The sequence below is a fragment of the Ovis aries genome, unplaced genomic scaffold (genome assembly GCF_016772045.2).
Source record: "Ovis aries strain OAR_USU_Benz2616 breed Rambouillet unplaced genomic scaffold, ARS-UI_Ramb_v3.0 scaffold_961, whole genome shotgun sequence".
NCBI classification, from domain to species: Eukaryota; Metazoa; Chordata; class Mammalia; order Artiodactyla; family Bovidae; genus Ovis; species Ovis aries.
The window spans coordinates 13,351-23,724 of NW_024599832.1; the positions used below are offsets into that span (position 1 = coordinate 13,351).

The following is a 10,374-nucleotide window of genomic DNA, read 5'->3' on the forward strand; positions in this document are numbered from 1 at the left end:
GCCACACGTGGAGGAGGCGGGGGTGGGGGTGTGGGAGACCCGGGGGGCGGGCGGAGACCCGAGGGGGCGCAGAGACCCGGGGGGGCGGCGCAGAGACCCAGAGGGTGGCCGGAGCAGAGACGTGGCTGACAGCAGCAGGCTTCACCGCTTGGTGCGGCTGCCAAACACCCACAGAGAAGAGATGCTGCGATGATACGTCCCGAAGGAGCGGCCGGCCCCACGGGCGAGGGGGTCAGAAGATCAGAGGGCGGAGGGGCCGAAGGCTGACCTCAGGGGCTAATGTTGTTACAAAGGAAGGGGCTCATTCCCTTCGACACGTGACCACCCGTTTCTCCCCCTGATTCCGGAAGTCCTGTCTGGGGGAGGCCCCTTTTGTCGCAGTCTAGGGTCTGCTCCCAAGGCCAGAAGGGAGGGAGCGGTCCGCAGGCTGCCCAGTTTCCCTAAGGACCCGGGATGTGGGTTGGGGAGCAGAGGGTCTGTCTGATGTGCTGGGAGCAGGTCCATTAACCCCGGTCTTCACTGAATTGCTTCCCAGGAGGACTGTGGTTGGGTGACGCCAGGACAACTCGGCAGCTGCAGGTCCGCGGTGCCGCCCGGGACGTGGCCGCACGGTCCGCTGCCCACCCCCGGGTCCGCGGTACATGCTCCCTGCACTGGAGGGGGTGGGCCTGGACCAGCGCCCCGCCCCCTCTGTCAGCGGCGCCTGACACCCCCGACCCCGCCATCCCCGCACACCCCTCTGTGCTCGCGCCGACCAGCACAGCCACTGCTCGCCAGCGGGCGGGGTCGAGCCGCGCAGCACCTCTGAACTGCAGTCCCTTCACCTCCCTTTGTGAGGATCGCATGAGGCCTGCAGACAAGAAGCCTTCCACACCCCGGGCTCTGCACTCAGAGACCTAACCAACTCTGGACGGAAGATGTTTGAAAACAAATTCCAGAAAGTTCCAAAGAGCGCAGCTACACACTGGCAAGTATTTACAGGCATTCACATTGCATTTACAACAGTCTACACAGCATTTACTCCGCATTAGGCCTTACACGCCGTCCAGGGTGATTTGATGTGCACGGGAGGATGTATACAGGAAGTGTGCATGTGATATGAAGGGGCCTCGAGCATCCCCAGGTTTTAGATTTCATGGAGGTCCTGGAGCCCACCTCCCCATCAGACACCAAGGGGTGACTGTATGTTACCTGCTGCTTCGTGGACACTCCATGGATTGTAACTTTTGTTATTAGTTGGCACTGATGGAAATTTTTGGGAACTTCATATTAAAAGTGGAGAAAACCACACAGAATCTCTGAGGCCTCAAGGTGCTGACGTCCAGCCCAGCCCTGAAGCCCCCTTCCTAGTCCTTTAGACCATGGTTGGCATGTAAGTGCAAAGCTGTGCCAGGAACTCCGGACGGATGGACAGACGCTCACAACTGAGGTTCTAGGAGCAGAAGGCCCGAGGCCCGGGGCGGACGCGGGGCAGCAACGCCCAGCCCTGGGGAGGGGCCCCGAGGGGCGCGGCCGGCCAGCCTCGGTGCCGACCCGAGGCCTGGCCGTCTGGGAACAGATCACAGGCAGGGGAAGCTGTGCGGTTTAGAAAACAAGGGCTTGTTTGTCGTCTTGTTCCTCTGAAGCCCGAGGCAGCGGTGTGGGTCCCCAAACCACCGAAACTGGGCAGGGGCCGCGCCTGCTCTGGGTGCCTGTGTGCCCGTCCCTGTGCCAAGCAGCCGCCTCCTCCAGGCAGGACGTGGGGGTGCCAACGGCCCGGTGAGCTGGGCCCCTGAGAGCGCACAGGCCACCCCCAAGCGTCCACGCCCCCTCTCTCCTCGAATGAGCCTGCCCCTCGAGGTTCCCATGACTTCCCCTGGGGCGTGCACAGCACAACCCTTGCGGCTTCACCCTGGACCCCAGGGCCGTCAAGGGAGACGGGCGAAGGCCAGGCGGAGCCCCTCCTTCGGGTGGAGCTGGAGGGAAGGGGGTTTAGCATTGTCACCTGTGGGAATGACCGCAGCTCGTCCTGAAAGCGAACCTCAGCGTGTTTCCATGGCAAGGCTGTGGCTGGGTGCTCAGGAGGTAGGAGCGTGCTTTGTACCAGCACTGTCCACAACGAAAGTCAGAGTCCCCCTCCACGCAGGAATCCCCCCGGGGCCCTGCCGGCCACAGCCCCCCGAACTCCAGTCTGCTCTCGTTCATGGTTCCCGCCGCCCTGCAGGCCCCTGGTAGGAAACTGCTGAAGCCCATGGCCGTGGACCCGCCGGGCCCGTTCCTAACCCTCCCCACCCTGAGCGCGAGCCCCTCAAACCGCAGTCCAGGGGCATCTTTGGGGGTTTCTCCCTAAACCTGGGAGGAAGACTGTGGCTGTTCGTGTACTTTGCTCCCCGAACCCCAGGGCTCCCCGAACCCCAGGGCCGTCTGGGGAAGCCTCTGTGCTTCGGCGGCTTAATCACCTCCATTAAGGCTCATCACCGTAATTGCCGCCTCGCAGCCGTCACTGGCTCCTGCTGGCTTTGCAAGGATCCCTGAGGCCCTGTGAGTTCTGTGCGGTTGTTTCCATGGTGTTTGATTCTGTCTGTGCTCCCCATTGTTTACTCCCCGCTCCCGAGGGCTTGGCTGTGTGGCCCGCCCAGGACCGGCGCGGCCCGGGCTCTGGGCTGGTGCTCAGCTGTGTGACGCTGTCAGCCTGCGACGGTGGAGGTCACTAACCAGCTCGGCACAGCAGGTCGTGAAAATGCAGTCACCCTGCAGACCTTACCACCACCAAAAGGCTCCTGGAGACTCACCTGTGAGCCTCAAAGGCGGCGCATATTCAGGCCAGCTCCCCCCTCCCCCCCACCGAGTTACCCCAGCACAGATGCCCTGGTGCTCTCACGGCTCACTGAGACGGGTGAGGGACCTCCCATTCGCATCCTTCCGGTCTGAATTACCTTCTCAAGTGTTCACTCACACTTCTATTGAAGTGTTTAATAACAAAATCCATTGCTTATGAGTGTGAATATGTAACTTCGATCATTATTATAGTAAACAACTTAACAGTAGTGGTGATAATGAGAATACACGTTTAGGAGGCCTCCCCTCAGTGCCTTCCGCCATGCTAATGCCGTTGTGTTTTATCTCTTTTGATCCTCACTGTCTGCTGAGGGCTAATCAATTATTATCCCCATTAAAGTGATACAAGCTTATGAAGGTTCAATCAGCCACACACGCTCACACAGCTAGTGATACAGTCTGGTTTATTCAGAGCTTGACCTGGAATGTTAACCACTTGCCTGTCATGTTAAGCTCTTGCCTCCTGGTTTATTGTTCATTTCTCACTTTAACCAGTGCTCTTCTTAATGCAGAAACTTTCGATGCTCACACAGTCCTGCACACTGGTCTTTCACGATTGCGTTTTTTGGTGACTTCTCTCAGGGCCACTGTCCCTACTAGGGATCAGGTCAGCATTCAGCTGGGACAGGTCAGCCTTCAGCTGGGACAGGTCAGCATTCAGCTGTGTGGCTTTTTAGTCTTTCTGTTGGTAACTTTCTGTACATAATTCTGTGTATTCCATTCAAAGCTTCTTTTGCTGTAAGATGAGATTTGGGAATGAAGTTCTTTACTAAATAATCCGTCTTCGCTTCTGATTTTAAATCCAGCTTCTGTCGGATGTGAGCCTGTCTCGCGTGTGCAGGGGTCTGATCGGCGCTTCATTCTGCCCGGCGGGTCTGTCTCCTCTTCTCCCCCGCGTCTTGCCGTCTTGATCGCAGCCCCTTCGTGCTGCGCTGGAGTCTGGGGAGCAAACCCTCTCCTCCTGGGCCCACGCGCTCCTGGCTGTTCTGTAATCAGGGGGAGAGGGCTCCTCCCCGGCTCTGATAGTCCCCTTGGGCTCTCCCGGCCCATCGACAGTTCAATGATGTTGAACTGTTTGGTGGGCCACTCAGAGTCCTGTTTTCTGAGGAGGGTTGTGAGCCTCCCATCCCCCAGGGGCAGAGTTGAGGACGTGTCCAGTGGAAGGGCTGGCGGACTTCCCGGCCGCAGGGCCCCCAGACCCCGGATGTGGTCAGCAGAGGGAGGCTGTGTGCTCACTGCTGACGGCAGGTGATGGGGAGGTTGGGGAGCCTGGCCCTTTCTGTGCAACGGTGAAAGAGGCTCAGTCCCCACCCAGAGTCGATCGGAGGATCTATATTCAGTGCCCTCCCAGAGCCGATCGGAGGATCTACACGCTGACTTCTCGTCATTCCTGATGCCCTTTGTTCCTTCTCAATTTACAGCCTGAGAAACACACTTTGGACAGAAACCAAGACAGGAAGTCATGGGAGGGGTTAGACAAGACGGGAGGGAGGCGTAAGTGAGAGGCACCCTCCCCCACCCCAGTTCCGGGATTGCAGTGCGGCTCCAGGTGGACCAGTGGGGCCTGGGGACCAGGCGTGTGCAGGAGGCACCAAGGGCCCCCAGACAGGCCTGGGCCCTGCATGGCCAGTGGCCGCTGCCTAGAGACTGACTCACCCACTGGGCTGTGGGTCCCGCTGCCTTCTGGCCCCGGAAACCCGGGAAGGAACCCTTAGCCTGGACCTCACCGTCTGCTCTACACCATCAGGGATCAAGTGCGGTGGCCTGTGGGCGCCCAGGGTCTGTGACGTCCATGCCTCTGAGACACCTCCAGCCCACAGCCGGGAGCCTCGTGGTGGGCAACGAGCCCCACCCATGTGGGTGGGCACAGTCCTCTCCCCTCACTGGCACAGCTAGTGGCCTTGGTCCTCAGGGGTTCCTCGGCGACTCTTGAAGCAGAAGATGGCCTTGGTCCTCAGGGGTTCCTCGGCGACTCTTGAAGCAGAAGACTCATGAAGCAGGCATGTGCCCTCTAGGCCGCATGGTGTGCCTGCAGCCGCAGGGGCCGGGCATCCGGCCTGGGGCGGCGGCGCTGGCCGGCGGGAGAGCTGGGGAGAGGCCCCCAAGTCTCCTGACTGAGTCTCTGACCAGACCTAACTCTGGGCTGCAGAGAGGAGGGGGCCTGGGTGAGGGTCCAGTCTGCCCCAGTTGCCCTTAAGTTCCTCGGACATGGTCGTTTTAAAAGCAAAGGCAGACAGGGTGAAGGGCTAAAGACACTCACGGGAAACTAAAAGCCAGCCAGTTGTCTCTTCAGAGTTCCAGCCTCTTCACTGAAAATCCTGAGCTGTTCATCGAGCATTTTACAAAAGCCTGCTTATTCAAACGCCCACATGCTTACTGACCGTCAGCTCGCTGTCCGTGTGGGACTGGGGAAGGTGTGTTTCCTCTTGACCCGGTTTGTCCTCCCAAGAGTACTCCTGGCAGGAGCAAGCCGGACTCCCCCAGTCTGTTGCCAGGCGCTCCCTGCGCTCGGCGGTCCTCTGCTGGGGGCCCGGCTGCCTGGCTCTCGCTGACCGCAGGGAGCTGAGACAGCTGAGATCACTGGGGGTTGAGGAGATGCCACTCATTGGCTGTTTTCCACGCATTCAGACTCTTATCTGAGCTCAGCAGGCTTTGTGTGCTTTCCCCACATGCCGGGACAGGCCTGTTCCCAGAGACCAGCTCCGGGAGGAGGTAAGCAGCTTGTCTGACACGTGGTCCCCGGTGCAGGCCCGTCTGTCCCACACGGGGCTTCCCCTGGTCATTCCTCCTCCTGGGGGTCGGGAGCTTCCTCCAGGGACTCTGCGCCATCCCCTAAGCATGAACCCGCCCTCTAACTCACACAGCGCCACTGCCCCCCTGCCCCGTCCTGGGTGTGTATCTGAGTCTCTGGAGAAAAGGCAGCTACAGTTTCTTCATTAAGACGCTTGTGCTTGAAGAGGTGCTGGCAGCCTTCCGTGGCTCCTCTGGCTCGTCACGGCCGCAGGGAGGGTCGGGGTCTGGGTTTCCATCAGGCCATAACGTGACGTCTGGACCTGTGACAACCTCATTATTCACAGGAGTGAGGCAGAGGTGAGCTCCAAGTGGTCCTGGAGATGGAGAGGAAGCTGGAAACATCCAAAGGGGGGCTTGGCGGAACCTGGGCACTGATGGAGGCAGAGAGGGACCCAGAAGGACATAGGAGAGATGACCTTGGTCTCCAGTTGACTCGGCTGCGGGATGCCCTGGGGTGTCACTGAAACGGGTGGGGGGGCACCCAGGTGAGAATGTTTTTGGACATTTGGATCTATTGAACTTAAACTGTTTGGAAGCTAACTGTTTGATTGTCTGAGTCTCTGACCAGACGTGATTCTGGGCTGCAGAGTGAAGGGGGCCTGGGTGAGGGTCCAGTCTGCCCCAGTTGCCTTTAAGTCCTCCAGATGTGGGCATTCTGAATGCGAAGGCAGAAAGGGTGAAAAAACTGAAGACACTAAGGAGAAACTGAACAGTCTTCCCAGTGCCGTAGAGACATTTGGGAGTGAAGGAGGAGCCTCCGGTTCAGGACGACAGGCCTAGATGGGGTGGGACCCTGCGTGGAGCTGGCCAGCGCAGCCCCCGCTGACGCACCTGCACATCGGCACACCAGTGTCTTCCGTCTCAGTGACTCATGAAAACAAGGCCTCTGTCGCTGTCTATGTTCAGCGTCCCACCCGACATCTAGGGGAAAATTATCCCTGCTTGTGCTCCCTGGACGGTGGCCCGCTAGGCTCCTCTGTCCCTGGGATTCTCCAGGCAAGAACACTGGAGCGGATTGCCATTCCCTTCTCCAGGGGGTCAGGGGATTAAACGGATTTCACATTTACACTTGCAGCTTGCACGCCCACATTTTCCACCAGCTAAGGAGAAAGACGCGTGCACCAACCACAGCACTCCACGAGGCTGCGAGAGGCTTTAGAGGCGCGCGTGGGGATGCTTGTCCCCGAAGGACGGGGCCGCATCAAACATGGGGCCCTCGGGGATGGCGTGCAGTGCCACTCTGGCCCTGGGACACCACACTTCTTCACTGCACAGACTGTCCTGTGATTTCCCAACACGGGAGGAGCCATCTGTGTTCCTTGCCCTGTATTCTCAGATTGTCTTGTCTTTCCCGATTGGCTGGGCTTAATCTTACGTGTTGATTTTTTCATCACCTATTCATGTCAAGGTGGACTTTTCAGGACTCTGCCCGGGCCTCAGTGCAGCAGTGGTCCATGGCCTTTGACTGCAGGCCAGCCCTGCGCGGAGCCCAGCTCTGTCACTGATTTGCAGCTCCGTGCTCACAGGCCAGCTCTCAAACGTCTCTGAGGGTGGGCATCCGCGTCCTAGAAGCTGAGGGTGAAGCGTGCCGGTCATGGGCTGTGGTGAGGACTGAAGGTGAACGCACGAGGGGCCTGGCATGTGGCGAGAGCTGGTGCTCTGCCGGGGCCTGTGGGCTGGGGGCGCATCAGAGGTAAGAATTCACCCTGATGCTTAGCCACGCCCTTCCCTGCTTCTCGTTTGCTGCGGGTGATGCCCACGCCCTTCCTCCATCCAGGGAAATAGTTTAAAGGCTCTCCCAATCTTCTTGGGGCCCCGGGAGACTCTGGTCTGGGGACCAGCTTCCTCTCTGCACGCTGCTGTCTGGAGCTGTTTGTTCAGGTCCCAGTCAGAAAAAACCAGCACACGAACCTAGAAAAACAACGCTTGGCAGGAACTTGGCAACAATAGCCCCCTTGTTGCCAGAATCCTTGTTCTCAGTGTGGGTGGCTCAGATGGCACTTAATTAAATGCGTTTTCCTATAAACTCTCAGCAGCGTGCTTATTTTTGCTGGTGGCTAATGACTGTGCCATCTCTAAGGCAACCCAACTTCGCAGCTCACAGGGAAGAAAGTAGGGTGTAGAAATACCCACATTGCTTGTTAGCACCCAGCCCCTCTCCTCACCGGCCACCAGTGAGGGCAGATTACCTGTCATCTTTCCCGATCTGCACCGTCTTCCAGCGCTTTCCTCCCAGTGGACGCACCGACGCGCCTGCATGACAGAAACAAGTCCCACTATTTGGGGGCCGAGCGCACCTCATGCACTGTCACTGGAGCCTCAGGTTCTTGATCTAATTTAATTTTCGCAAGTCTTTGAGGTGGGTATTCGTGTGCCCATTTAGCAGATGGAGAAAGCAAGGCTCAAGGAGGTTCAGTGCTGTGGCCATTCAGCCGTGAAGTGGGCAGTGTGAAGCGTCATTGCTAAAGCCCGTGAGCTTTCCCTTGTGCCCTGGGGACTTTGCTAAGAAGGTTTTCAGACAGTCTCAACAGCCCCTCCTGGGGCAGCTCATCTCCAGAAACGACATCTGCCTTCACTCAGGGCCACGTCTTGCCCCGAGCCTCCGTCCACAGCAGGAGCACCAGGAAGGTCATCAGCGGCCGGGTGGAGCAGGTGAAACAGTGGAGTTCATCTTCCTCACATTTCTGAATCACCACAGAGGTTTACCTGGCAGAGACACAGCTTCTTAGGCACATTTCACACACTTGAAGACCAAGGTGAAGGTTGGCTGGAAGTTGTAAACTGGAGCGAGAACAGGGGAGGCGTCGGTGGGCTGCTGTTAGCAACCACGGGTGCTTTCCCATCGCGCCTGTTTCCTCGGGGCTGTAGCTGGCGGGGACAAGCAAGATGTTAGCAGAGGAGTGAGCGGCACGGGCTGCTTTTAATGTGTCTTTGCAGCTTCACCCACCGTGCTGGGCATCGACGGATAGACTTGGCTGAGTGCCTCTTGCAGCTTCATTCAAAAGATCTTTTTCTGCGTCTGGTTCGGCCACCGTTTTCTTTCCGTGTTTACAGACGCCATGCAGCGTCTTCTGCATTCCACTGTTTTCTTTTTTGAAGTCAGCTGTGGATACGACTCTGCTTCCTTGAAGGCAGCGGCCCCTTCCTGCTTCACTGGCTGTGCTGAAGGCTCCTTTTGCTTTGAGTTTTGGTGTGTTGAGCTGTGATGTTCACAGCCTAGTGTGACCTAGACGGATCTAAGCGTGTTTCTCCTGCACTGCCTTTATCCAGCTTCAATTTCTTAGAGCTTCTTGCATCTATGGGTTCGTGTTTTCACTGTTTGGTGGAATTTCTTGCCCAGTTCCTCCTCAAATTTTGTTTCTGACCTTTTTCTGCCCCTCTTCCTCTGGAACTCCATTTCCACGGATGCCACGCCTTCCCACCGTGTGACGCGTTTCTCAAGCTCTCACTTACATTTCTCAGGATTGTCCTCTCTTTGGTCAGCCTTCCTGCAAGCCTGTTTCCCTCGTTCTCGCCCCGGCTCTGCTGTGGTCACTTCTGAGCCTGACTCAGCGTTCTTCATTGTGATAATTATGTATTTCATTTCTAGCTTTTTTTCTTTTAAAAATTATCAGGTCTCCATCTTTGCCATCTCTTCTCTTAGCTATTAATCATAGCTATTTAAATATTCTGTCTGATAACAGTAAACCCCAGGTCACCCAAGGGGCTGGTTCTATTGTCTTCGATTTTTCCCTGGTTTTCATTCCTTTGGTCCTATTTACTAGGACTCCTGACAACTTATGGTTGGGTGCTGAATATTGTGTATAAAAGTTGTAGGTTGTCTTAATGATGTTGTCTTTATCTTTCATGGAAGTTCCTCTTCTCACAGGCAGTCTATGGGGTCCGCGTACCCTGGTTCCATCAGGGGCTTGGCCACCTGTGTCCTCATGGACAGGACTGTTCCTAGTTAATCCTCACCTGCAGGCCCACCCCCGGGGCTCCCCCTCGGGGGCCCCTCCTTTCTCTCTGGCATCCTGAGTTTCCTGACAGCTCTGCTCAACTTTGTGGCCTCTTGGGCAACATTCTCTCCTTGGCTCCTTGCACGCTGGCTGCACGCAGGGTGGGAACTGGCAAACACCTCAGGGTGGCCACAGTGTGGGGCCAAGCTCGCTTTTCTGTGGCTTCTGTTTCTCCAGACTCTCAGCTTCTCCGGTGCTGCTGCCTTGGTGCGGGGACTCTGGCCTGATTCCCAGCGAGTGCGCTCAGCTCCTGCCTTCTCCACCTAGGACGCAGCAGATGCTCTGGTGGAAAAGCCAGGAGGACGGTGATGCTCAGCTGTGATTCCTACTTCTCCGAGCACCTGGCCCAGTCCTGCTTGAGTGCGGTCCACAGCTAGTTTCGCATCTCGTCCAGGTTTCATGCTCGTCCTCGGCAGCATGGTCTGATTGACACAGGCTCCTTCACTGCAGCCAAAGAGGAAAGTCCTAGAGCCGCAGCTCTGAGCTGCAAGCTTTACTGCTCATCTCTGGTCTCATTTAACTACTTGGACAATGAAATAGACATTACCTGGGTTGTAGCACTGAATCAAAATGAGGAAAACTGGATTTCTTTCCAGAATCCATAGGAAAGCGCTCTGTGACCATGGGTTTCCTGGTCCACTGTCCTGTCTGACCTGTGTTTGTCTATTTAATTTCTAGGGCTACTGAGATTATTTAAATGAAATAGAGAGACATTTTTTGGAAAAGGGAGATTTTTCCTGTTATTCTTCCTCATTCTAAGTTAGTT

The 10,374-nt window shown here is 56.9% G+C and overlaps 1 long non-coding RNA gene across 1 annotated transcript; it reads right to left on the bottom strand.

The window, feature by feature from the left end:
- Positions 1-2,926: 2,926 nt before the first annotated feature.
- Positions 2,927-9,708, bottom strand: LOC114109661 (uncharacterized). Its single transcript, XR_006058487.2, has 2 exons — positions 4,545-9,708; positions 2,927-4,251 (listed from the first exon to the last, which is right to left on the bottom strand). It is a non-coding gene; the product is annotated as an uncharacterized LOC114109661 (long non-coding RNA).
- Between the last annotated feature and the right edge of the window lie 666 nt (positions 9,709-10,374).